Source organism: Phyllobates terribilis, unplaced genomic scaffold, assembly GCF_046119375.1.
Source record: "Phyllobates terribilis strain yellow unplaced genomic scaffold, ASM4611937v1 Scaffold_361__1_contigs__length_1927384, whole genome shotgun sequence".
Taxonomy (NCBI): Eukaryota; Metazoa; Chordata; class Amphibia; order Anura; family Dendrobatidae; genus Phyllobates; species Phyllobates terribilis.
The window spans coordinates 872,244-895,015 of record NW_027363121.1 but is presented as its reverse complement, the minus strand read 5'-3'; the positions used below and the strand labels follow the sequence as shown (position 1 = coordinate 895,015).

The following is a 22,772-nucleotide window of genomic DNA, read 5'->3' as shown; positions in this document are numbered from 1 at the left end:
GATCGAAGTCACTAGGCTGGGTAAGTGTGAGGGCTTTGGAGCAATGTGCCCCAGGAGTAGGCGCCCTGGTGGGAGTCCAAGCTTACTGGGACTGGGAACCCCAGAAAGACTTGGCTTCGTAGCACGCCGCACCTTTGCCAATCATACTTTCTGAGCAACCCCCCCTATTCCTGGCCTCCGGGCTAGGAAGGGGAATTTTTATAAACCCGGTCGGAGGTCCGGTCAGCTTTGGGCTGAGAAACCAACACAGGCTCCAGCTCCACTAGGGTGGCAGCCTAGATGGAAGCTGGGAGCACGAAAACGGCTCTTCTCCGGCTTCGGCTAGGGAGAGCATCGGAGATCCCTGACCCTCGCTGTGGCCTTCTGGCTCGGAGGGATGGGGATGGTTTATTGGGGACCCTCTCCTCCGGGAAGGGTCCACATGAATCCTCGCCTCGTGCGCTGTTTTGGTGTGACTTCAGTCACATTTTTCAGTGCCTTGGATGCAGCTTCAATCAAAAAATCTGTTCTTATCAGTTTAATATCTGATACGTCCCCTATCTGGGGACCATATATTAAATGGATTTTTAGAACAGGGAGATGGAAAAAGAGCTTGCTCTGTCCACTCCACGCATTGACCTGGTATTGCAGTATCTCCAGGACCGGTGCACCCCTTCTTTAATGCAGTTTCTAAAATCAGAAAGAATTGAATTCAATGTTTTTTGTTCATTTTGCTTGTTTGTCGGATTTTGGGATGGACTCTTTGGCTTTGCTTTTCTTCTCCTCATTGGATTTTTCATGTTCAAAGTTGCAGAAGCCAGATTACAAGCTCATTTTGGTTCAACTTCAGCAACTGTGCATTGCATTGCCATGTAATGTAATGAAATGCTATCTTTCTAGCTCTCCCTTTTTACTTCCTTTTGGATAAACAGACATATTAGGCAAGCATTTTGGAGCTTTCACCTAAATAACTACAGGTGGTGAGATAAGCTGCACAATATAATTGACCTTTCAGTATATTGTTGCACACACACCATCTATTTAGCAAATGCCCTTGTTATCAACAGCAGCCTTTTAAACTCACCTGAGCTAACAGGTATGTGCGCTGGTTACTCTGCTGCGCTTAAAATTTCTTTTTTGGTTTGCTACAATGCCTTTTCTGAAACGTTGTCTCCCTCTGCTGGAACACTGACTTCTTTCATTTAATGCCTGCAGACTATAAAAGAGAACCCAACCCAAAAAGTTTGGTTGATTAGTCTGTGGCATTCTGTTAAACTGTTGCTTATGGCGGTCTCTGTGAGCTTCTCAGCGACATTCAGCCAGCCAGGTATCCTGCCTGCAGTAGATGGAATGTGGCAATGGAACGCTGGCTGCGCGTGTCATAATAGGCTCTGAGCCTTTATATACCTGTGCACAGCAGCAGCCACCTTCAGTCTGCTGCTGGACAGCCAGCAGCAGCAGCAGCAGCAGGAGAGGTATGTAATCAGCAGCCCTCCTGCTAAGGGTAGACAGCTGCTCGTTCCACCCCACCCCCCGCCTTAATTGGTTCTCCTCCCTTCCAACGGTGTTGAGGCGGGTGGGAACAGCAGGGGGTGAAGGTGCTGTGTTTAAAGAGGTGGAGTTATGCAGATCTAAAACGCGTGGATTGCAGCAGCAGCAAGCCGAAAAGTGCAGGCATGTAAGGGATCTAGAGGTTGACAACATGTCTTCTTAACGGGAGTCCAGGAGCTCATCTCCACAAATGGACTTTTCAGGATCCTTGGGTGGCTCCGTAGTTTGAAACCAATTCTGGTTATCGCTTCTCGGCCTTTTGGCTAAGATCAAGTGTAGTATCTGTTCTTATCAGTTTAATATCTGATACGTCCCCTATCTGGGGACCATATATTAAATGGATTTTTAGAACAGGGAGATGGAAAAAGAGCTTGCTCTGTCCACTCCACGCATTGACCTGGTATTGCAGTATCTCCAGGACCGGTGCACCCCTTCTTTAATGCAGTTTCTAAAATCAGAAAGAATTGAATTCAATGTTTTTTGTTCATTTTGCTTGTTTGTCGGATTTTGGGATGGACTCTTTGGCTTTGCTTTTCTTCTCCTCATTGGATTTTTCATGTTCAAAGTTGCAGAAGCCAGATTACAAGCTCATTTTGGTTCAACTTCAGCAACTGTGCATTGCATTGCCATGTAATGTAATGAAATGCTATCTTTCTAGCTCTCCCTTTTTACTTCCTTTTGGATAAACAGACATATTAGGCAAGCATTTTGGAGCTTTCACCTAAATAACTACAGGTGGTGAGATAAGCTGCACAATATAATTGACCTTTCAGTATATTGTTGCACACACACCATCTATTTAGCAAATGCCCTTGTTATCAACAGCAGCCTTTTAAACTCACCTGAGCTAACAGGTATGTGCGCTGGTTACTCTGCTGCGCTTAAAATTTCTTTTTTGGTTTGGTTTGCTACAATGCCTTTTCTGAAACGTTGTCTCCCTCTGCTGGAACACTGACTTCTTTCATTTAATGCCTGCAGGCTATAAAAGAGAACCCAACCCAAAAAGTTTGGTTGATTAGTCTGTGGCATTCTGTTAAACTGTTGCTTATGGCGGTCTCTGTGAGCTTCTCAGCGACATTCAGCCAGCCAGGTATCCTGCCTGCAGTAGATGGAATGTGGCAATGGAACGCTGGCTGCGCGTGTCATAATAGGCTCTGAGCCTTTATATACCTGTGCACAGCAGCAGCCACCTTCAGTCTGCTGCTGGACAGCCAGGAGCAGCAGCAGCAGGAGAGGTATGTAATCAGCAGCCCTCCTGCTAAGGGTAGACAGCTGCTCGTTCCACCCCACCCCCCGCCTTAATTGGTTCTCCTCCCTTCCAACGGTGTTGAGGCGGGTGGGAACAGCAGGGGGTGAAGGTGCTGTGTTTAAAGAGGTGGAGTTATGCAGATCTAAAACGCGTGGATTGCAGCAGCAGCAAGCCGAAAAGTGCAGGCATGTAAGGGATCTAGAGGTTGACAACATGTCTTCTTAACGGGAGTCCAGGAGCTCATCTCCACAAATGGACTTTTCAGGATCCTTGGGTGGCTCCGTAGTTTGAAACCAATTCTGGTTATCGCTTCTCGGCCTTTTGGCTAAGATCAAGTGTAGTATCTGTTCTTATCAGTTTAATATCTGATACGTCCCCTATCTGGGGACCATATATTAAATGGATTTTTAGAACAGGGAGATGGAAAAAGAGCTTGCTCTGTCCACTCCACGCATTGACCTGGTATTGCAGTATCTCCAGGACCGGTGCACCCCTTCTTTAATGCAGTTTCTAAAATCAGAAAGAATTGAATTCAATGTTTTTTGTTCATTTTGCTTGTTTGTCGGATTTTGGGATGGACTCTTTGGCTTTGCTTTTCTTCTCCTCATTGGATTTTTCATGTTCAAAGTTGCAGAAGCCAGATTACAAGCTCATTTTGGTTCAACTTCAGCAACTGTGCATTGCATTGCCATGTAATGTAATGAAATGCTATCTTTCTAGCTCTCCCTTTTTACTTCCTTTTGGATAAACAGACATATTAGGCAAGCATTTTGGAGCTTTCACCTAAATAACTACAGGTGGTGAGATAAGCTGCACAATATAATTGACCTTTCAGTATATTGTTGCACACACACCATCTATTTAGCAAATGCCCTTGTTATCAACAGCAGCCTTTTAAACTCACCTGAGCTAACAGGTATGTGCGCTGGTTACTCTGCTGCGCTTAAAATTTCTTTTTTGGTTTGCTACAATGCCTTTTCAGAAACGTTGTCTCCCTCTGCTGGAACACTGACTTCTTTCATTTAATGCCTGCAGACTATAAAAGAGAACCCAACCCAAAAAGTTTGGTTGATTAGTCTGTGGCATTCTGTTAAACTGTTGCTTATGGCGGTCTCTGTGAGCTTCTCAGCGACATTCAGCCAGCCAGGTATCCTGCCTGCAGTAGATGGAATGTGGCAATGGAACGCTGGCTGCGCGTGTCATAATAGGCTCTGAGCCTTTATATACCTGTGCACAGCAGCAGCCACCTTCAGTCTGCTGCTGGACAGCCAGCAGCAGCAGCAGCAGCAGGAGAGGTATGTAATCAGCAGCCCTCCTGCTAAGGGTAGACAGCTGCTCGTTCCACCCCACCCCCCGCCTTAATTGGTTCTCCTCCCTTCCAACGGTGTTGAGGCGGGTGGGAACAGCAGGGGGTGAAGGTGCTGTGTTTAAAGAGGTGGAGTTATGCAGATCTAAAACGCGTGGATTGCAGCAGCAGCAAGCCGAAAAGTGCAGGCATGTAAGGGATCTAGAGGTTGACAACATGTCTTCTTAACGGGAGTCCAGGAGCTCATCTCCACAAAGGGACTTTTCAGGATCCTTGGGTGGCTCCATAGTTTGAAACCAATTCTGGTTATCGCTTCTCGGCCTTTTGGCTAAGATCAAGTGTAGTATCTGTTCTTATCAGTTTAATATCTGATACGTCCCCTATCTGGGGACCATATATTAAATGGATTTTTAGAACAGGGAGATGGAAAAAGAGCTTGCTCTGTCCACTCCACGCATTGACCTGGTATTGCAGTATCTCCAGGACCGGTGCACCCCTTCTTTAATGCAGTTTCTAAAATCAGAAAGAATTTAATTCAATGTTTTTTGTTCATTTTGCTTGTTTGTCGGATTTTGGGATGGACTCTTTGGCTTTGCTTTTCTTCTCCTCATTGGATTTTTCATGTTCAAAGTTGCAGAAGCCAGATTACAAGCTCATTTTGGTTCAACTTCAGCAACTGTGCATTGCATTGCCATGTAATGTAATGAAATGCTATCTTTCTAGCTCTCCCTTTTTACTTCCTTTTGGATAAACAGACATATTAGGCAAGCATTTTGGAGCTTTCACCTAAATAACTACAGGTGGTGAGATAAGCTGCACAATATAATTGACCTTTCAGTATATTGTTGCACACACACCATCTATTTAGCAAATGCCCTTGTTATCAACAGCAGCCTTTTAAACTCACCTGAGCTAACAGGTATGTGCGCTGGTTACTCTGCTGCGCTTAAAATTTCTTTTTTGGTTTGCTACAATGCCTTTTCTGAAACGTTGTCTCCCTCTGCTGGAACACTGACTTCTTTCATTTAATGCCTGCAGACTATAAAAGAGAACCCAACCCAAAAAGTTTGGTTGATTAGTCTGTGGCATTCTGTTAAACTGTTGCTTATGGCGGTCTCTGTGAGCTTCTCAGCGACATTCAGCCAGCCAGGTATCCTGCCTGCAGTAGATGGAATGTGGCAATGGAACGCTGGCTGCGCGTGTCATAATAGGCTCTGAGCCTTTATATACCTGTGCACAGCAGCAGCCACCTTCAGTCTGCTGCTGGACAGCCAGCAGCAGCAGCAGCAGCAGGAGAGGTATGTAATCAGCAGCCCTCCTGCTAAGGGTAGACAGCTGCTCGTTCCACCCCACCCCCCGCCTTAATTGGTTCTCCTCCCTTCCAACGGTGTTGAGGCGGGTGGGAACAGCAGGGGGTGAAGGTGCTGTGTTTAAAGAGGTGGAGTTATGCAGATCTAAAACGCGTGGATTGCAGCAGCAGCAAGCCGAAAAGTGCAGGCATGTAAGGGATCTAGAGGTTGACAACATGTCTTCTTAACGGGAGTCCAGGAGCTCATCTCCACAAATGGACTTTTCAGGATCCTTGGGTGGCTCCGTAGTTTGAAACCAATTCTGGTTATCGATTCTCGGCCTTTTGGCTAAGATCAAGTGTAGTATCTGTTCTTATCAGTTTAATATCTGATACGTCCCCTATCTGGGGACCATATATTAAATGGATTTTTAGAACAGGGAGATGGAAAAAGAGCTTGCTCTGTCCACTCCACGCATTGACCTGGTATTGCAGTATCTCCAGGACCGGTGCACCCCTTCTTTAATGCAGTTTCTAAAATCAGAAAGAATTGAATTCAATGTTTTTTGTTCATTTTGCTTGTTTGTCGGATTTTGGGATGGACTCTTTGGCTTTGCTTTTCTTCTCCTCATTGGATTTTTCATGTTCAAAGTTGCAGAAGCCAGATTACAAGCTCATTTTGGTTCAACTTCAGCAACTGTGCATTGCATTGCCATGTAATGTAATGAAATGCTATCTTTCTAGCTCTCCCTTTTTACTTCCTTTTGGATAAACAGACATATGAGGCAAGCATTTTGGAGCTTTCACCTAAATAACTACAGGTGGTGAGATAAGCTGCACAATATAATTGACCTTTCAGTATATTGTTGCACACACACCATCTATTTAGCAAATGCCCTTGTTATCAACAGCAGCCTTTTAAACTCACCTGAGCTAACAGGTATGTGCGCTGGTTACTCTGCTGCGCTTAAAATTTCTTTTTTGGTTTGCTACAATGCCTTTTCTGAAACGTTGTCTCCCTCTGCTGGAACACTGACTTCTTTCATTTAATGCCTGCAGACTATAAAAGAGAACCCAACCCAAAAAGTTTGGTTGATTAGTCTGTGGCATTCTGTTAAACTGTTGCTTATGGCGGTCTCTGTGAGCTTCTCAGCGACATTCAGCCAGCCAGGTATCCTGCCTGCAGTAGATGGAATGTGGCAATGGAACGCTGGCTGCGCGTGTCATAATAGGCTCTGAGCCTTTATATACCTGTGCACAGCAGCAGCCACCTTCAGTCTGCTGCTGGACAGCCAGCAGCAGCAGCAGCAGCAGGAGAGGTATGTAATCAGCAGCCCTCCTGCTAAGGGTAGACAGCTGCTCGTTCCACCCCACCCCCCGCCTTAATTGGTTCTCCTCCCTTCCAACGGTGTTGAGGCGGGTGGGAACAGCAGGGGGTGAAGGTGCTGTGTTTAAAGAGGTGGAGTTATGCAGATCTAAAACGCGTGGATTGCAGCAGCAGCAAGCCGAAAAGTGCAGGCATGTAAGGGATCTAGAGGTTGACAACATGTCTTCTTAACGGGAGTCCAGGAGCTCATCTCCACAAATGGACTTTTCAGGATCCTTGGGTGGCTCCGTAGTTTGAAACCAATTCTGGTTATCGCTTCTCGGCCTTTTGGCTAAGATCAAGTGTAGTATCTGTTCTTATCAGTTTAATATCTGATACGTCCCCTATCTGGGGACCATATATTAAATGGATTTTTAGAACAGGGAGATGGAAAAAGAGCTTGCTCTGTCCACTCCACGCATTGACCTGGTATTGCAGTATCTCCAGGACCGGTGCACCCCTTCTTTAATGCAGTTTCTAAAATCAGAAAGAATTGAATTCAATGTTTTTTGTTCATTTTGCTTGTTTGTCGGATTTTGGGATGGACTCTTTGGCTTTGCTTTTCTTCTCCTCATTGGATTTTTCATGTTCAAAGTTGCAGAAGCCAGATTACAAGCTCATTTTGGTTCAACTTCAGCAACTGTGCATTGCATTGCCATGTAATGTAATGAAATGCTATCTTTCTAGCTCTCCCTTTTTACTTCCTTTTGGATAAACAGACATATTAGGCAAGCATTTTGGAGCTTTCACCTAAATAACTACAGGTGGTGAGATAAGCTGCACAATATAATTGACCTTTCAGTATATTGTTGCACACACACCATCTATTTAGCAAATGCCCTTGTTATCAACAGCAGCCTTTTAAACTCACCTGAGCTAACAGGTATGTGCGCTGGTTACTCTGCTGCGCTTAAAATTTCTTTTTTGGTTTGCTACAATGCCTTTTCTGAAACGTTGTCTCCCTCTGCTGGAACACTGACTTCTTTCATTTAATGCCTGCAGACTATAAAAGAGAACCCAACCCAAAAAGTTTGGTTGATTAGTCTGTGGCATTCTGTTAAACTGTTGCTTATGGCGGTCTCTGTGAGCTTCTCAGCGACATTCAGCCAGCCAGGTATCCTGCCTGCAGTAGATGGAATGTGGCAATGGAACGCTGGCTGCGCGTGTCATAATAGGCTCTGAGCCTTTATATACCTGTGCACAGCAGCAGCCACCTTCAGTCTGCTGCTGGACAGCCAGCAGCAGCAGCAGCAGGAGAGGTATGTAATCAGCAGCCCTCCTGCTAAGGGTAGACAGCTGCTCGTTCCACCCCACCCCCCGCCTTAATTGGTTCTCCTCCCTTCCAACGGTGTTGAGGCGGGTGGGAACAGCAGGGGGTGAAGCTGCTGTGTTTAAAGAGGTGGAGTTATGCAGATCTAAAACGCGTGGATTGCAGCAGCAGCAAGCCGAAAAGTGCAGGCATGTAAGGGATCTAGAGGTTGACAACATGTCTTCTTAACGGGAGTCCAGGAGCTCATCTCCACAAATGGACTTTTCAGGATCCTTGGGTGGCTCCGTAGTTTGAAACCAATTCTGGTTATCGCTTCTCGGCCTTTTGGCTAAGATCAAGTGTAGTATCTGTTCTTATCAGTTTAATATCTGATACGTCCCCTATCTGGGGACCATATATTAAATGGATTTTTAGAACAGGGAGATGGAAAAAGAGCTTGCTCTGTCCACTCCACGCATTGACCTGGTATTGCAGTATCTCCAGGACCGGTGCACCCCTTCTTTAATGCAGTTTCTAAAATCAGAAAGAATTGAATTCAATGTTTTTTGTTCATTTTGCTTGTTTGTCGGATTTTGGGATGGACTCTTTGGCTTTGCTTTTCTTCTCCTCATTGGATTTTTCATGTTCAAAGTTGCAGAAGCCAGATTACAAGCTCATTTTGGTTCAACTTCAGCAACTGTGCATTGCATTGCCATGTAATGTAATGAAATGCTATCTTTCTAGCTCTCCCTTTTTACTTCCTTTTGGATAAACAGACATATTAGGCAAGCATTTTGGAGCTTTCACCTAAATAACTACAGGTGGTGAGATAAGCTGCACAATATAATTGACCTTTCAGTATATTGTTGCACACACACCATCTATTTAGCAAATGCCCTTGTTATCAACAGCAGCCTTTTAAACTCACCTGAGCTAACAGGTATGTGCGCTGGTTACTCTGCTGCGCTTAAAATTTCTTTTTTGGTTTGCTACAATGCCTTTTCTGAAACGTTGTCTCCCTCTGCTGGAACACTGACTTCTTTCATTTAATGCCTGCAGACTATAAAAGAGAACCCAACCCAAAAAGTTTGGTTGATTAGTCTGTGGCATTCTGTTAAACTGTTGCTTATGGCGGTCTCTGTGAGCTTCTCAGCGACATTCAGCCAGCCAGGTATCCTGCCTGCAGTAGATGGAATGTGGCAATGGAACGCTGGCTGCGCGTGTCATAATAGGCTCTGAGCCTTTATATACCTGTGCACAGCAACAGCCACCTTCAGTCTGCTGCTGGACAGCCAGCAGCAGCAGCAGCAGCAGGAGAGGTATGTAATCAGCAGCCCTCCTGCTAAGGGTAGACAGCTGCTCGTTCCACCCCACCCCCCGCCTTAATTGGTTCTCCTCCCTTCCAACGGTGTTGAGGCGGGTGGGAACAGCAGGGGGTGAAGGTGCTGTGTTTAAAGAGGTGGAGTTATGCAGATCTAAAACGCGTGGATTGCAGCAGCAGCAAGCCGAAAAGTGCAGGCATGTAAGGGATCTAGAGGTTGACAACATGTCTTCTTAACGGGAGTCCAGGAGCTCATCTCCACAAATGGACTTTTCAGGATCCTTGGGTGGCTCCGTAGTTTGAAACCAATTCTGGTTATCGCTTCTCGGCCTTTTGGCTAAGATCAAGTGCAGTGATCTAGCGGCTGCTGCCTTGGTCTTGGCTGAGAGGTGCTCGGGGTACCCGGCTCCTTGGCCTGGGGGGATCGCTCTGTTTTTCAGCAGGGCTTCACCTCCCTGCTGCTATTAGGGAGTCGGATTAGTCCCCGGGCAACGGGAGGCGATCATCTACCTGGCACTTCGGTGTTGAAGGTTTCTATTGAGAAGAGGAGAACCTGTTTGTGAAGAAGATGTCTGCAGCATCACATGAAGGAGAGGAAGATCATGTGCCTGAATTCGCTAAGGTGCAGAATTCTATTCGTTTGGTTGTTCAGGAGAACTTTCGAGATCAAAAGGATTTTAGGTATGTGATGAGTCAAGTTCTTGTGGATCTTTTTGGTTTGAAGACAGAAGAAGTGTTGGCGATAATGGACTACCCCAGGAGGGGTGTTTATGATATAGTTTTTGTTGACAAAGTTTTTTTTGAAGGATATCTAAGGAAAATGACTGCAAGCCAGGATAAAAGAATGGAGGGGATAAGTGTAATGCCACTCTTCCCCGTTAGAGATAAATGGATCATTGTTAAAATGTACTCTCCATTGGTGGACGAAGAGGATGTTCTTACATTTTTGGAGTTTTTTTGTTTGTCAGTAACACCAAAAGGGAAGATTTATAATGAATTTGGTTTTTGGACTTCGAAGTGGAAATTTTTGGTCCGTTTCAAAGAAGATGAGCAGGGGACTGTGTTGCTTCCCCCAGCTAGGTTTAAGTTGGGTAATATAAATGGTGATATTTTTTTCAGTGGTATACCCACTTTTTGTCGAGTTTGTCGTCAATACGGGCATGGAAAGGAAAATTGTTCGGGTGGTGTATGTGGTTTTTGCAAAAAAGGTGATCATGAGTCAAAGGATTGTAAAGATCGGAGGAAGTGCAACTTGTGTCAGGAAGATACGCATGTTTTTAAGAATTGCCCAAAGAGGAAAAGAAATAAAGAGAAGGAGGTAGTGGTTAAAAAGGTTTTGGTAGAGAGAAAGGAGGAAAGTGTAGAAAAGGTGTTGGTGGTAAAGGGAAAAGAAAGCAAACCTGTAGGAGTGCAGAGGGAGATGGAGAAAACAAGAGTAGATTGGGGGATAGGGTAGAGAGTGAAATGGGAGGTGTAAGTCAGGGAACTGGCCGTGGTAAGGTTAAAAAGCAAGAAAAGAGAAAGGAACAGGAAGTGGAGGTGGCAATGGAAGAAAATATAGTTGTTTTTCAACAACCTATGTTTATAAAGAATGCAGAATATTTTAACCGGTTGTACCGTAAGTTGTATGATGAGAAACGTTTGGACTATCTTATAGAGAATGTTAGGAAAGAACTAATAAGAGATAAAAATGTTTTTTGTGTGAAATATAGAATACCAGATGGTGTATCGAAACAAGTTTTTTCAGCATCAAGGGTTGAAGATTTGTCCCTTAAGGTTCTGAGTTGGGTTGGGGTTCATGCATTTGATAATGGTTACAAGTATTTTACTTGATGTTATTACTGTTGTTAATACAGTTATAATTTAATTTTTATTTTTTTGGTATCCATTCAGGTTCTGAAACATTTCTTTCTTTGTAAGTATTGTTGTATTTTTGTAATTTTTTTTTCTGACATTAAAAGTACCAAAACCTGATGATGATTTAAGTTGGAGTCCACGTCTTGTCTCCCTTTGGGGAGAAGAGGACTGTGGAGTGGACTTTAATTTTAACCTGAATAGGTTTTAAAAAAAAAAAAAAAAAAAAAAAAAAAAAAAATCTGTTCTTATCAGTTTAATATCTGATACGTCCCCTATCTGGGGACCATATATTAAATGGATTTTTAGAACAGAGAGATGGAAAAAGAGCTTGCTCTGTCCACTCCACGCATTGACCTGGTATTGCAGTATCTCCAGGACCGGTGCACCCCTTCTTTAATGCAGTTTCTAAAATCAGAAAGAATTGAATTCAATGTTTTTTGTTCATTTTGCTTGTTTGTCGGATTTTGGGATGGACTCTTTGGCTTTGCTTTTCTTCTCCTCATTGGATTTTTCATGTTCAAAGTTGCAGAAGCCAGATTACAAGCTCATTTTGGTTCAACTTCAGCAACTGTGCATTGCATTGCCATGTAATGTAATGAAATGCTATCTTTCTAGCTCTCCCTTTTTACTTCCTTTTGGATAAACAGACATATTAGGCAAGCATTTTGGAGCTTTCACCTAAATAACTACAGGTGGTGAGATAAGCTGCACAATATAATTGACCTTTCAGTATATTGTTGCACACACACCATCTATTTAGCAAATGCCCTTGTTATCAACACCAGCCTTTTAAACTCACCTGAGCTAACAGGTATGTGCGCTGGTTACTCTGCTGCGCTTAAAATTTCTTTTTTGGTTTGCTACAATGCCTTTTCTGAAACGTTGTCTCCCTCTGCTGGAACACTGACTTCTTTCATTTAATGCCTGCAGACTATAAAAGAGAACCCAACCCAAAAAGTTTGGTTGATTAGTCTGTGGCATTCTGTTAAACTGTTGCTTATGGCGGTCTCTGTGAGCTTCTCAGCGACATTCAGCCAGCCAGGTATCCTGCCTGCAGTAGATGGAATGTGGCAATGGAACGCTGGCTGCGCGTGTCATAATAGGCTCTGAGCCTTTATATACCTGTGCACAGCAGCAGCCACCTTCAGTCTGCTGCTGGACAGCCAGCAGCAGCAGCAGCAGCAGGAGAGGTATGTAATCAGCAGCCCTCCTGCTAAGGGTAGACAGCTGCTCGTTCCACCCCACCCCCCGCCTTAATTGGTTCTCCTCCCTTCCAACGGTGTTGAGGCGGGTGGGAACAGCAGGGGGTGAAGGTGCTGTGTTTAAAGAGGTGGAGTTATGCAGATCTAAAACGCGTGGATTGCAGCAGCAGCAAGCCGAAAAGTGCAGGCATGTAAGGGATCTAGAGGTTGACAACATGTCTTCTTAACGGGAGTCCAGGAGCTCATCTCCACAAATGGACTTTTCAGGATCCTTGGGTGGCTCCGTAGTTTGAAACCAATTCTGGTTATCGCTTCTCGGCCTTTTGGCTAAGATCAAGTGTAGTATCTGTTCTTATCAGTTTAATATCTGATACGTCCCCTATCTGGGGACCATATATTAAATGGATTTTTAGAACAGGGAGATGGAAAAAGAGCTTGCTCTGTCCACTCCACGCATTGACCTGGTATTGCAGTATCTCCAGGACCGGTGCACCCCTTCTTTAATGCAGTTTCTAAAATCAGAAAGAATTGAATTCAATGTTTTTTGTTCATTTTGCTTGTTTGTCGCATTTTGGGATGGACTCTTTGGCTTTGCTTTTCTTCTCCTCATTGGATTTTTCATGTTCAAAGTTGCAGAAGCCAGATTACAAGCTCATTTTGGTTCAACTTCAGCAACTGTGCATTGCATTGCCATGTAATGTAATGAAATGCTATCTTTCTAGCTCTCCCTTTTTACTTCCTTTTGGATAAACAGACATATTAGGCAAGCATTTTGGAGCTTTCACCTAAATAACTACAGGTGGTGAGATAAGCTGCACAATATAATTGACCTTTCAGTATATTGTTGCACACACACCATCTATTTAGCAAATGCCCTTGTTATCAACAGCAACCTTTTAAACTCACCTGAGCTAACAGGTATGTGCGCTGGTTACTCTGCTGCGCTTAAAATTTCTTTTTTGGTTTGCTACAATGCCTTTTCTGAAACGTTGTCTCCCTCTGCTGGAACACTGACTTCTTTCATTTAATGCCTGCAGACTATAAAAGAGAACCCAACCCAAAAAGTTTGGTTGATTAGTCTGTGGCATTCTGTTAAACTGTTGCTTATGGCGGTCTCTGTGAGCTTCTCAGCGACATTCAGCCAGCCAGGTATCCTGCCTGCAGTAGATGGAATGTGGCAATGGAACGCTGGCTGCGCGTGTCATAATAGGCTCTGAGCCTTTATATACCTGTGCACAGCAGCAGCCACCTTCAGTCTGCTGCTGGACAGCCAGCAGCAGCAGCAGCAGCAGCAGCAGGAGAGGTATGTAATCAGCAGCCCTCCTGCTAAGGGTAGACAGCTGCTCGTTCCACCCCACCCCCCGCCTTAATTGGTTCTCCTCCCTTCCAACGGTGTTGAGGCGGGTGGGAACAGCAGGGGGTGAAGGTGCTGTGTTTAAAGAGGTGGAGTTATGCAGATCTAAAACGCGTGGATTGCAGCAGCAGCAAGCCGAAAAGTGCAGGCATGTAAGGGATCTAGAGGTTGACAACATGTCTTCTTAACGGGAGTCCAGGAGCTCATCTCCACAAATGGACTTTTCAGGATCCTTGGGTGGCTCCGTAGTTTGAAACCAATTCTGGTTATCGCTTCTCGGCCTTTTGGCTAAGATCAAGTGTAGTATCTGTTCTTATCAGTTTAATATCTGATACGTCCCCTATCTGGGGACCATATATTAAATGGATTTTTAGAACAGGGAGATGGAAAAAGAGCTTGCTCTGTCCACTCCACGCATTGACCTGGTATTGCAGTATCTCCAGGACCGGTGCACCCCTTCTTTAATGCAGTTTCTAAAATCAGAAAGAATTGAATTCAATGTTTTTAGTTCATTTTGCTTGTTTGTCGCATTTTGGGATGGACTCTTTGGCTTTGCTTTTCTTCTTCTCATTGGATTTTTCATGTTCAAAGTTGCAGAAGCCAGATTACAAGCTCATTTTGGTTCAACTTCAGCAACTGTGCATTGCATTGCCATGTAATGTAATGAAATGCTATCTTTCTAGCTCTCCCTTTTTACTTCCTTTTGGATAAACAGATATATTAGGCAAGCATTTTGGAGCTTTCACCTAAATAACTACAGGTGGTGAGATAAGCTGCACAATATAATTGACCTTTCAGTATATTGTTGCACACACACCATCTATTTAGCAAATGCCCTTGTTATCAACAGCAGCCTTTTAAACTCACCTGAGCTAACAGGTATGTGCGCTGGTTACTCTGCTGCGCTTAAAATTTCTTTTTTGGTTTGCTACAATGCCTTTTCTGAAACGTTGTCTCCCTCTGCTGGAACACTGACTTCTTTCATTTAATGCCTGCAGACTATAAAAGAGAACTCAACCCAAAAAGTTTGGTTGATTAGTCTGTGGCATTCTGTTAAACTGTTGCTTATGGCGGTCTCTGTGAGCTTCTCAGCGACATTCAGCCAGCCAGGTATCCTGCCTGCAGTAGATGGAATGTGGCAATGGAACGCTGGCTGCGCGTGTCATAATAGGCTCTGAGCCTTTATATACCTGTGCACAGCAGCAGCCACCTTCAGTCTGCTGCTGGACAGCCAGCAGCAGCAGCAGCAGCAGGAGAGGTATGTAATCAGCAGCCCTCCTTCTAAGGGTAGACAGCTGCTCGTTCCACCCCACCCCCCGCCTTAATTGGTTCTCCTCCCTTCCAACGGTGTTGAGGCGGGTGGGAACAGCAGGGGGTGAAGGTGCTGTGTTTAAAGAGGTGGAGTTATGCAGATCTAAAACACGTGGATTGCAGCAGCAGCAAGCCGAAAAGTGCAGGCATGTAAGGGATCTAGAGGTTGACAACATGTCTTCTTAACGGGAGTCCAGGAGCTCATCTCCACAAATGGACTTTTCAGGATCCTTGGGTGGCTCCGTAGTTTGAAACCAATTCTGGTTATCGCTTCTCGGCCTTTTGGCTAAGATCAAGTGTAGTATCTGTTCTTATCAGTTTAATATCTGATACGTCCCCTATCTGGGGACCATATATTAAATGGATTTTTAGAACAGGGAGATGGAAAAAGAGCTTGCTCTGTCCACTCCACGCATTGACCTGGTATTGCAGTATCTCCAGGACCGGTGCACCCCTTCTTTAATGCAGTTTCTAAAATCAGAAAGAATTGAATTCAATGTTTTTTGTTCATTTTGCTTGTTTGTCGGATTTTGGGATGGACTCTTTGGCTTTGCTTTTCTTCTCCTCATTGGATTTTTCATGTTCAAAGTTGCAGAAGCCAGATTACAAGCTAATTTTGGTTCAACTTCAGCAACTGTGCATTGCATTGCCATGTAATGTAATGAAATGCTATCTTTCTAGCTCTCCCTTTTTACTTCCTTTTGGATAAACAGACATATTAGGCAAGCATTTTGGAGCTTTCACCTAAATAACTACAGGTGGTGAGATAAGCTGCACAATATAATTGACCTTTCAGTATATTGTTGCACACACACCATCTATTTAGCAAATGCCCTTGTTATCAACAGCAGCCTTTTAAACTCACCTGAGCTAACAGGTATGTGCGCTGGTTACTCTGCTGCGCTTAAAATTTCTTTTTTGGTTTGCTACAATGCCTTTTCTGAAACGTTGTCTCCCTCTGCTGGAACACTGACTTCTTTCATTTAATGCCTGCAGACTATAAAAGAGAACCCAACCCAAAAAGTTTGGTTGATTAGTCTGTGGCATTCTGTTAAACTGTTGCTTATGGCGGTCTCTGTGAGCTTCTCAGCGACATTCAGCCAGCCAGGTATCCTGCCTGCAGTAGATGGAATGTGGCAATGGAACGCTGGCTGCGCGTGTCATAATAGGCTCTGAGCCTTTATATACCTGTGCACAGCAGCAGCCACCTTCAGTCTGCTGCTGGACAGCCAGCAGCAGCAGCAGCAGCAGGAGAGGTATGTAATCAGCAGCCCTCCTGCTAAGGGTAGACAGCTGCTCGTTCCACCCCACCCCCCGCCTTAATTGGTTCTCCTCCCTTCCAACGGTGTTGAGGCGGGTGGGAACAGCAGGGGGTGAAGGTGCTGTGTTTAAAGAGGTGGAGTTATGCAGATCTAAAACGCGTGGATTGCAGCAGCAGCAAGCCGAAAAGTGCAGGCATGTAAGGGATCTAGAGGTTGACAACATGTCTTCTTAACGGGAGTCCAGGAGCTCATCTCCACAAATGGACTTTTCAGGATCCTTGGGTGGCTCCGTACTTTGAAACCAATTCTGGTTATCGCTTCTCGGCCTTTTGGCTAAGATCAAGTGTAGTATCTGTTCTTATCAGTTTAATATCTGATACGTCCCCTATCTGGGGACCATATATTAAATGGATTTTTAGAACAGGGAGATGGAAAAAGAGCTTGCTCTGTCCACTCCATGCATTGACCTGGTATTGCAGTATCTCCAGGACCGGTGCACCCCTTCTTTAATGCAGTTTCTAAAATCAGAAAGAATTGAATTCAATGTTTTTTGTTCATTTTGCTTGTTTGTCGGATTTTGGGATGGACTCTTTGGCTTTGCTTTTCTTCTCCTCATTGGATTTTTCATGTTCAAAGTTGCAGAAGCCAGATTACAAGCTCATTTAGGTTCAACTTCAGCAACTGTGCATTGCATTGCCATGTAATGTAATGAAATGCTATCTTTCTAGCTCTCCCTTTTTACTTCCTTTTGGATAAACAGACATATTAGGCAAGCATTTTGGAGCTTTCACCTAAATAACTACAGGTGGTGAGATAAGCTGCACAATATAATTGACCTTTCAGTATATTGTTGCACACACACCATCTATTTAGCAAATGCCCTTGTTATCAACAGCAGCCTTTTAAACTCACCTGAGCTAACAGGTATGTGCGCTGGTTACTCTGCTGCGCTTAAAATTTCTTTTTTGGTTTGCTACAATGCCTTTTCTGAAACGTTGTCTCCCTCTGCTGGAACACTGACTTCTTTCATTTAATGCCTGCAGACTATAAAAGAGAACCCAACCCAAAAAGTTTGGTTGATTAGTCTGTGGCATTCTGTTAAACTGTTGCTTATGGCGGTCTCTGTGAGCTTCTCAGCGACATTCAGCCAGCCAGGTATCCTGCCTGCAGTAGATGGAATGTGGCAATGGAACGCTGGCTGCGCGTGTCATAATAGGCTCTGAGCCTTTATATACCTGTGCACAGCAGCAGCCACCTTCAGTCTGCTGCTGGACAGCCAGCAGCAGCAGCAGCAGCAGCAGGAGAGGTATGTAATCAGCAGCCCTCCTGCTAAGGGTAGACAGCTGCTCGTTCCACCCCACCCCCTGCCTTAATTGGTTCTCCTCCCTTCCAACGGTGTTGAGGCGGGTGGGAACAGCAGGGGGTGAAGGTGCTGTGTTTAAAGAGGTGGAGTTATGCAGATCTAAAACGCGTGGATTGCAGCAGCAGCAAGCCGAAAAGTGCAGGCATGTAAGGGATCTAGAGGTTGACAACATGTCTTCTTAACGGGAGTCCAGGAGCTCATCTCCACAAATGGACTTTTCAGGATCCTTGGGTGGCTCCGTAGTTTGAAACCAATTCTGGTTATCGCTTCTCGGCCTTTTGGCTAAGATCAAGTGTAGTATCTGTTCTTATCAGTTTAATATCTGATATGTCCCCTATCTGGGGACCATATATTAAATGGATTTTTAGAACAGGGAGATGGAAAAAGAGCTTGCTCTGTCCACTCCACGCATTGACCTGGTATTGCAGTATCTCCAGGACCGGTGCACCCCTTCTTTAATGCAGTTTCTAAAATCAGAAAGAATTGAATTCAATGTTTTTTGTTCATTTTGCTTGTTTGTCGGATTTTGGGATGGACTCTTTGGCTTTGCTTTTCTTCTCCTCATTGGATTTTTCATGTTCAAAGTTGCAGAAGCCAGATTACAAGCTCATTTTGGTTCAACTTCAGCAACTGTGCATTGCATTGCCATGTAATGTAATGAAATGCTATCTTTCTAGCTCTCCCTTTTTACTTCCTTTTGGATAAACAGACATATTAGGCAAGCATTTTGGAGCTTTCACCTAAATAACTACAGGTGGTGAGATAAGCTGCACAATATAATTGACCTTTCAGTATATTGTTGCACACACACCATCTATTTAGCAAATGCCCTTGTTATCAACAGCAGCCTTTTAAACTCACCTGAGCTAACAGGTATGTGCGCTGGTTACTCTGCTGCGCTTAAAATTTCTTTTTTGGTTTGCTACAATGCCTTTTCTGAAACGTTGTCTCCCTCTGCTGGAACACTGACTTCTTTCATTTAATGCCTGCAGACTATAAAAGAGAACCCAACCCAAAAAGTTTGGTTGATTAGTCTGTGGCATTCTGTTAAACTGTTGCTTATGGCGGTCTCTGTGAGCTTCTCAGCGACATTCAGCCAACCAGGTATCCTGCCTGCAGTAGATGGAATGTGGCAATGGAACGCTGGCTGCGCGTGTCATAATAGGCTCTGAGCCTTTATATACCTGTGCACAGCAGCAGCCACCTTCAGTCTGCTGCTGGACAGCCAGCAGCAGCAGCAGCAGCAGCAGGAGAGGTATGTAATCAGCAGCCCTCCTGCTAAGGGTAGACAGCTGCTCGTTCCACCCCACCCCCCGCCTTAATTGGTTCTCCTCCCTTCCAACGGTGTTGAGGCGGGTGGGAACAGCAGGGGGTGAAGGTGCTGTGTTTAAAGAGGTGGAGTTATGCAGATCTAAAACGCGTGGATTGCAGCAGCAGCAAGCCGAAAAGTGCAGGCATGTAAGGGATCTAGAGGTTGACAACATGTCTTCTTAACGGGAGTCCAGGAGCTCATCTCCACAAATGGACTTTTCAGGATCCTTGGGTGGCTCCGTAGTTTGAAACCAATTCTGGTTATCGCTTCTCGGCCTTTTGGCTAAGATCAAGTGTAGTATCTGTTCTTATCAGTTTAATATCTGATACGTCCCCTATCTGGGGACCATATATTAAATGGATTTTTAGAACAGGGAGATGGAAAAAGAGCTTGCTCTGTCCACTCCACGCATTGACCTGGTATTGCAGTATCTCCAGGACCGGTGCACCCCTTCTTTAATGCAGTTTCTAAAATCAGAAAGAATTGAATTCAATGTTTTTTGTTCATTTTGCTTGTTTGTCGGATTTTGGGATGGACTCTTTGGCTTTGCTTTTCTTCTCCTCATTGGATTTTTCATGTTCAAAGTTGCAGAAGCCAGATTACAAGCTCATTTTGGTTCAACTTCAGCAACTGTGCATTGCATTGCCATGTAATGTAATGAAATGCTATCTTTCTAGCTCTCCCTTTTTACTTCCTTTTGGATAAACAGACATATTAGGCAAGCATTTTGGAGCTTTCACCTAAATAACTACAGGTGGTGAGATAAGCTGCACAATATAATTGACCTTTCAGTATATTGTTGCACACACACCATCTATTTAGCAAATGCCCTTGTTATCAACAGCAGCCTTTTAAACTCACCTGAGCTAACAGGTATGTGCGCTGGTTACTCTGCTGCGCTTAAAATTTCTTTTTTGGTTTGCTACAATGCCTTTTCTGAAACGTTGTCTCCCTCTGCTGGAACACTGACTTCTTTCATTTAATGCCTGCAGACTATAAAAGAGAACCCAACCCAAAAAGTTTGGTTGATTAGTCTGTGGCATTCTGTTAAACTGTTGCTTATGGCGGTCTCTGTGAGCTTCTCAGCGACATTCAGCCAGCCAGGTATCCTGCCTGCAGTAGATGGAATGTGGCAATGGAACGCTGGCTGCGCGTGTCATAATAGGCTCTGAGCCTTTATATACCTGTGCACAGCAGCAGCCACCTTCAGTCTGCTGCTGGACAGCCAGCAGCAGCAGCAGCAGGAGAGGTATGTAATCAGCAGCCCTCCTGCTAAGGGTAGACAGCTGCTCGTTCCACCCCACCCCCCGCCTTAATTGGTTCTCCTCCCTTCCAACGGTGTTGAGGCGGGTGGGAACAGCAGGGGGTGAAGGTGCTGTGTTTAAAGAGGTGGAGTTATGCAGATCTAAAATGCGTGGATTTCAGCAGCAGCAAGCCGAAAAGTGCAGGCATGTAAGGGATCTAGAGGTTGACAACATGTCTTCTTAACGGGAGTCCAGGAGCTCATCTCCACAAATGGACTTTTCAGGATCCTTGGGTGGCTCCGTAGTTTGAAACCAATTCTGGTTATCGCTTCTCGGCCTTTTGGCTAAGATCAAGTGTAGTATCTGTTCTTATCAGTTTAATATCTGATACGTCCCCTATCTGGGGACCATATATTAAATGGATTTTTAGAACAGGGAGATGGAAAAAGAGCTTGCTCTGTCCACTCCACGCATTGACCTGGTATTGCAGTATCTCCAGGACCGGTGCACCCCTTCTTTAATGCAGTTTCTAAAATCAGAAAGAATTGAATTCAATGTTTTTTGTTCATTTTGCTTGTTTGTCGGATTTTGGGATGGACTCTTTGGCTTTGCTTTTCTTCTCCTCATTGGATTTTTCATGTTCAAAGTTGCAGAAGCCAGATTACAAGCTCATTTTGGTTCAACTTCAGCAACTGTGCATTGCATTGCCATGTAATGTAATGAAATGCTATCTTTCTAGCTCTCCCTTTTTACTTCCTTTTGGATAAACAGACATATTAGGCAAGCATTTTGGAGCTTTCACCTAAATAACTACAGGTGGTGAGATAAGCTGCACAATATAATTGACCTTTCAGTATATTGTTGCACACACACCATCTATTTAGCAAATGCCCTTGTTATCAACAGCAGCCTTTTAAACTCACCTGAGCTAACAGGTATGTGCGCTAGTTACTCTGCTGCGCTTAAAATTTCTTTTTTGGTTTGCTACAATGCCTTTTCTGAAACGTTGTCTCCCTCTGCTGGAACACTGACTTCTTTCATTTAATGCCTGCAGACTATAAAAGAGAACCCAACCCAAAAAGTTTGGTTGATTAGTCTGTGGCATTCTGTTAAACTGTTGCTTATGGCGGTCTCTGTGAGCTTCTCAGCGACATTCAGCCAGCCAGGTATCCTGCCTGCAGTAGATGGAATGTGGCAATGGAACGCTGGCTGCGCGTGTCATAATAGGCTCTGAGCCTTTATATACCTGTGCACAGCAGCAGCCACCTTCAGTCTGCTGCTGGACAGCCAGCAGCAGCAGCAGCAGCAGCAGGAGAGGTATGTAATCAGCAGCCCTCCTGCTAAGGGTAGACAGCTGCTCGTTCCACCCCACCCCCCGCCTTAATTGGTTCTCCTCCCTTCCAACGGTGTTGAGGCGGGTGGGAACAGCAGGGGGTGAAGGTGCTGTGTTTAAAGAGGTGGAGTTATGCAGATCTAAAACGCGTGGATTGCAGCAGCAGCAAGCCGAAAAGTGCAGGCATGTAAGGGATCTAGAGGTTGACAACATGTCTTCTTAACGGGAGTCCAGGAGCTCATCTCCACAAATGGACTTTTCAGGATCCTTGGGTGGCTCCGTAGTTTGAAACCAATTCTGGTTATCGCTTCTCGGCCTTTTGGCTAAGATCAAGTGTAGTATCTGTTCTTATCAGTTTAATATCTGATACGTCCCCTATCTGGGGACCATATATTAAATGGATTTTTAGAACAGGGAGATGGAAAAAGAGCTTGCTCTGTCCACTCCACGCATTGACCTGGTATTGCAGTATCTCCAGGACCGGTGCACCCCTTCTTTAATGCAGTTTCTAAAATCAGAAAGAATTGAATTCAATGTTTTTTGTTCATTTTGCTTGTTTGTCGGATTTTGGGATGGACTCTTTGGCTTTGCTTTTCTTCTCCTCATTGGATTTTTCATGTTCAAAGTTGCAGAAGCCAGATTACAAGCTCATTTTGGTTCAACTTCAGCAACTGTGCATTGCATTGCCATGTAATGTAATGAAATGCTATCTTTCTAGCTCTCCCTTTTTACTTCCTTTTGGATAAACAGACATATTAGGCAAGCATTTTGGAGCTTTCACCTAAATAACTACAGGTGGTGAGATAAGCTGCACAATATAATTGACCTTTCAGTATATTGTTGCACACACACCATCTATTTAGCAAATGCCCTTGTTATCAACAGCAGCCTTTTAAACTCACCTGAGCTAACAGGTATGTGCGCTGGTTACTCTGCTGCGCTTAAAATTTCTTTTTTGGTTTGCTACAATGCCTTTTCTGAAACGTTGTCTCCCTCTGCTGGAACACTGACTTCTTTCATTTAATGCCTGCAGACTATAAAAGAGAACCCAACCCAAAAAGTTTGGTTGATTAGTCTGTGGCATTCTGTTAAACTGTTGCTTATGGCGGTCTCTGTGAGCTTCTCAGCGACATTCAGCCAGCCAGGTATCCTGCCTGCAGTAGATGGAATGTGGCAATGGAACGCTGGCTGCGCGTGTCATAATAGGCTCTGAGCCTTTATATAC

At 44.5% G+C, this 22,772-nt stretch overlaps 16 non-coding genes across 16 annotated transcripts; all 16 read left to right on the top strand.

The window, feature by feature from the left end:
• Positions 1-473: 473 nt before the first annotated feature.
• Positions 474-655, top strand: LOC141222826 (U2 spliceosomal RNA). The gene has a single exon (XR_012290577.1). It is a non-coding gene; the product is annotated as a U2 spliceosomal RNA (small nuclear RNA).
• A 1,118-nt stretch (positions 656-1,773) lies between these two features.
• LOC141222518 (U2 spliceosomal RNA) lies at positions 1,774-1,964 on the top strand. Its single transcript, XR_012290286.1, has one exon. It is a non-coding gene; the product is annotated as a U2 spliceosomal RNA (small nuclear RNA).
• Positions 1,965-3,084: 1,120 nt separating this feature from the next.
• LOC141222506 (U2 spliceosomal RNA) lies at positions 3,085-3,275 on the top strand. Its single transcript, XR_012290275.1, has one exon. It is a non-coding gene; the product is annotated as a U2 spliceosomal RNA (small nuclear RNA).
• A 1,118-nt stretch (positions 3,276-4,393) lies between these two features.
• LOC141222494 (U2 spliceosomal RNA) lies at positions 4,394-4,584 on the top strand. The gene has a single exon (XR_012290264.1). It is a non-coding gene; the product is annotated as a U2 spliceosomal RNA (small nuclear RNA).
• A 1,118-nt stretch (positions 4,585-5,702) lies between these two features.
• On the top strand, positions 5,703-5,893 carry LOC141222754 (U2 spliceosomal RNA). Its single transcript, XR_012290509.1, has one exon. It is a non-coding gene; the product is annotated as a U2 spliceosomal RNA (small nuclear RNA).
• A 1,118-nt stretch (positions 5,894-7,011) lies between these two features.
• Positions 7,012-7,202, top strand: LOC141222483 (U2 spliceosomal RNA). The gene has a single exon (XR_012290253.1). It is a non-coding gene; the product is annotated as a U2 spliceosomal RNA (small nuclear RNA).
• Positions 7,203-8,317: 1,115 nt separating this feature from the next.
• On the top strand, positions 8,318-8,508 carry LOC141222472 (U2 spliceosomal RNA). The gene has a single exon (XR_012290242.1). It is a non-coding gene; the product is annotated as a U2 spliceosomal RNA (small nuclear RNA).
• A 2,855-nt stretch (positions 8,509-11,363) lies between these two features.
• On the top strand, positions 11,364-11,557 carry LOC141222316 (U2 spliceosomal RNA). The gene has a single exon (XR_012290119.1). It is a non-coding gene; the product is annotated as a U2 spliceosomal RNA (small nuclear RNA).
• Positions 11,558-12,675: 1,118 nt separating this feature from the next.
• On the top strand, positions 12,676-12,866 carry LOC141222460 (U2 spliceosomal RNA). The gene has a single exon (XR_012290230.1). It is a non-coding gene; the product is annotated as a U2 spliceosomal RNA (small nuclear RNA).
• Positions 12,867-13,990: 1,124 nt separating this feature from the next.
• On the top strand, positions 13,991-14,181 carry LOC141222448 (U2 spliceosomal RNA). Its single transcript, XR_012290219.1, has one exon. It is a non-coding gene; the product is annotated as a U2 spliceosomal RNA (small nuclear RNA).
• A 1,118-nt stretch (positions 14,182-15,299) lies between these two features.
• Positions 15,300-15,490, top strand: LOC141222436 (U2 spliceosomal RNA). Its single transcript, XR_012290207.1, has one exon. It is a non-coding gene; the product is annotated as a U2 spliceosomal RNA (small nuclear RNA).
• A 1,118-nt stretch (positions 15,491-16,608) lies between these two features.
• LOC141222727 (U2 spliceosomal RNA) lies at positions 16,609-16,799 on the top strand. The gene has a single exon (XR_012290483.1). It is a non-coding gene; the product is annotated as a U2 spliceosomal RNA (small nuclear RNA).
• Positions 16,800-17,920: 1,121 nt separating this feature from the next.
• On the top strand, positions 17,921-18,111 carry LOC141222817 (U2 spliceosomal RNA). The gene has a single exon (XR_012290569.1). It is a non-coding gene; the product is annotated as a U2 spliceosomal RNA (small nuclear RNA).
• Positions 18,112-19,232: 1,121 nt separating this feature from the next.
• LOC141222425 (U2 spliceosomal RNA) lies at positions 19,233-19,423 on the top strand. The gene has a single exon (XR_012290196.1). It is a non-coding gene; the product is annotated as a U2 spliceosomal RNA (small nuclear RNA).
• A 1,115-nt stretch (positions 19,424-20,538) lies between these two features.
• On the top strand, positions 20,539-20,729 carry LOC141222414 (U2 spliceosomal RNA). Its single transcript, XR_012290185.1, has one exon. It is a non-coding gene; the product is annotated as a U2 spliceosomal RNA (small nuclear RNA).
• Positions 20,730-21,850: 1,121 nt separating this feature from the next.
• LOC141222402 (U2 spliceosomal RNA) lies at positions 21,851-22,041 on the top strand. The gene has a single exon (XR_012290174.1). It is a non-coding gene; the product is annotated as a U2 spliceosomal RNA (small nuclear RNA).
• The last annotated feature ends 731 nt before the right edge of the window (positions 22,042-22,772 follow it).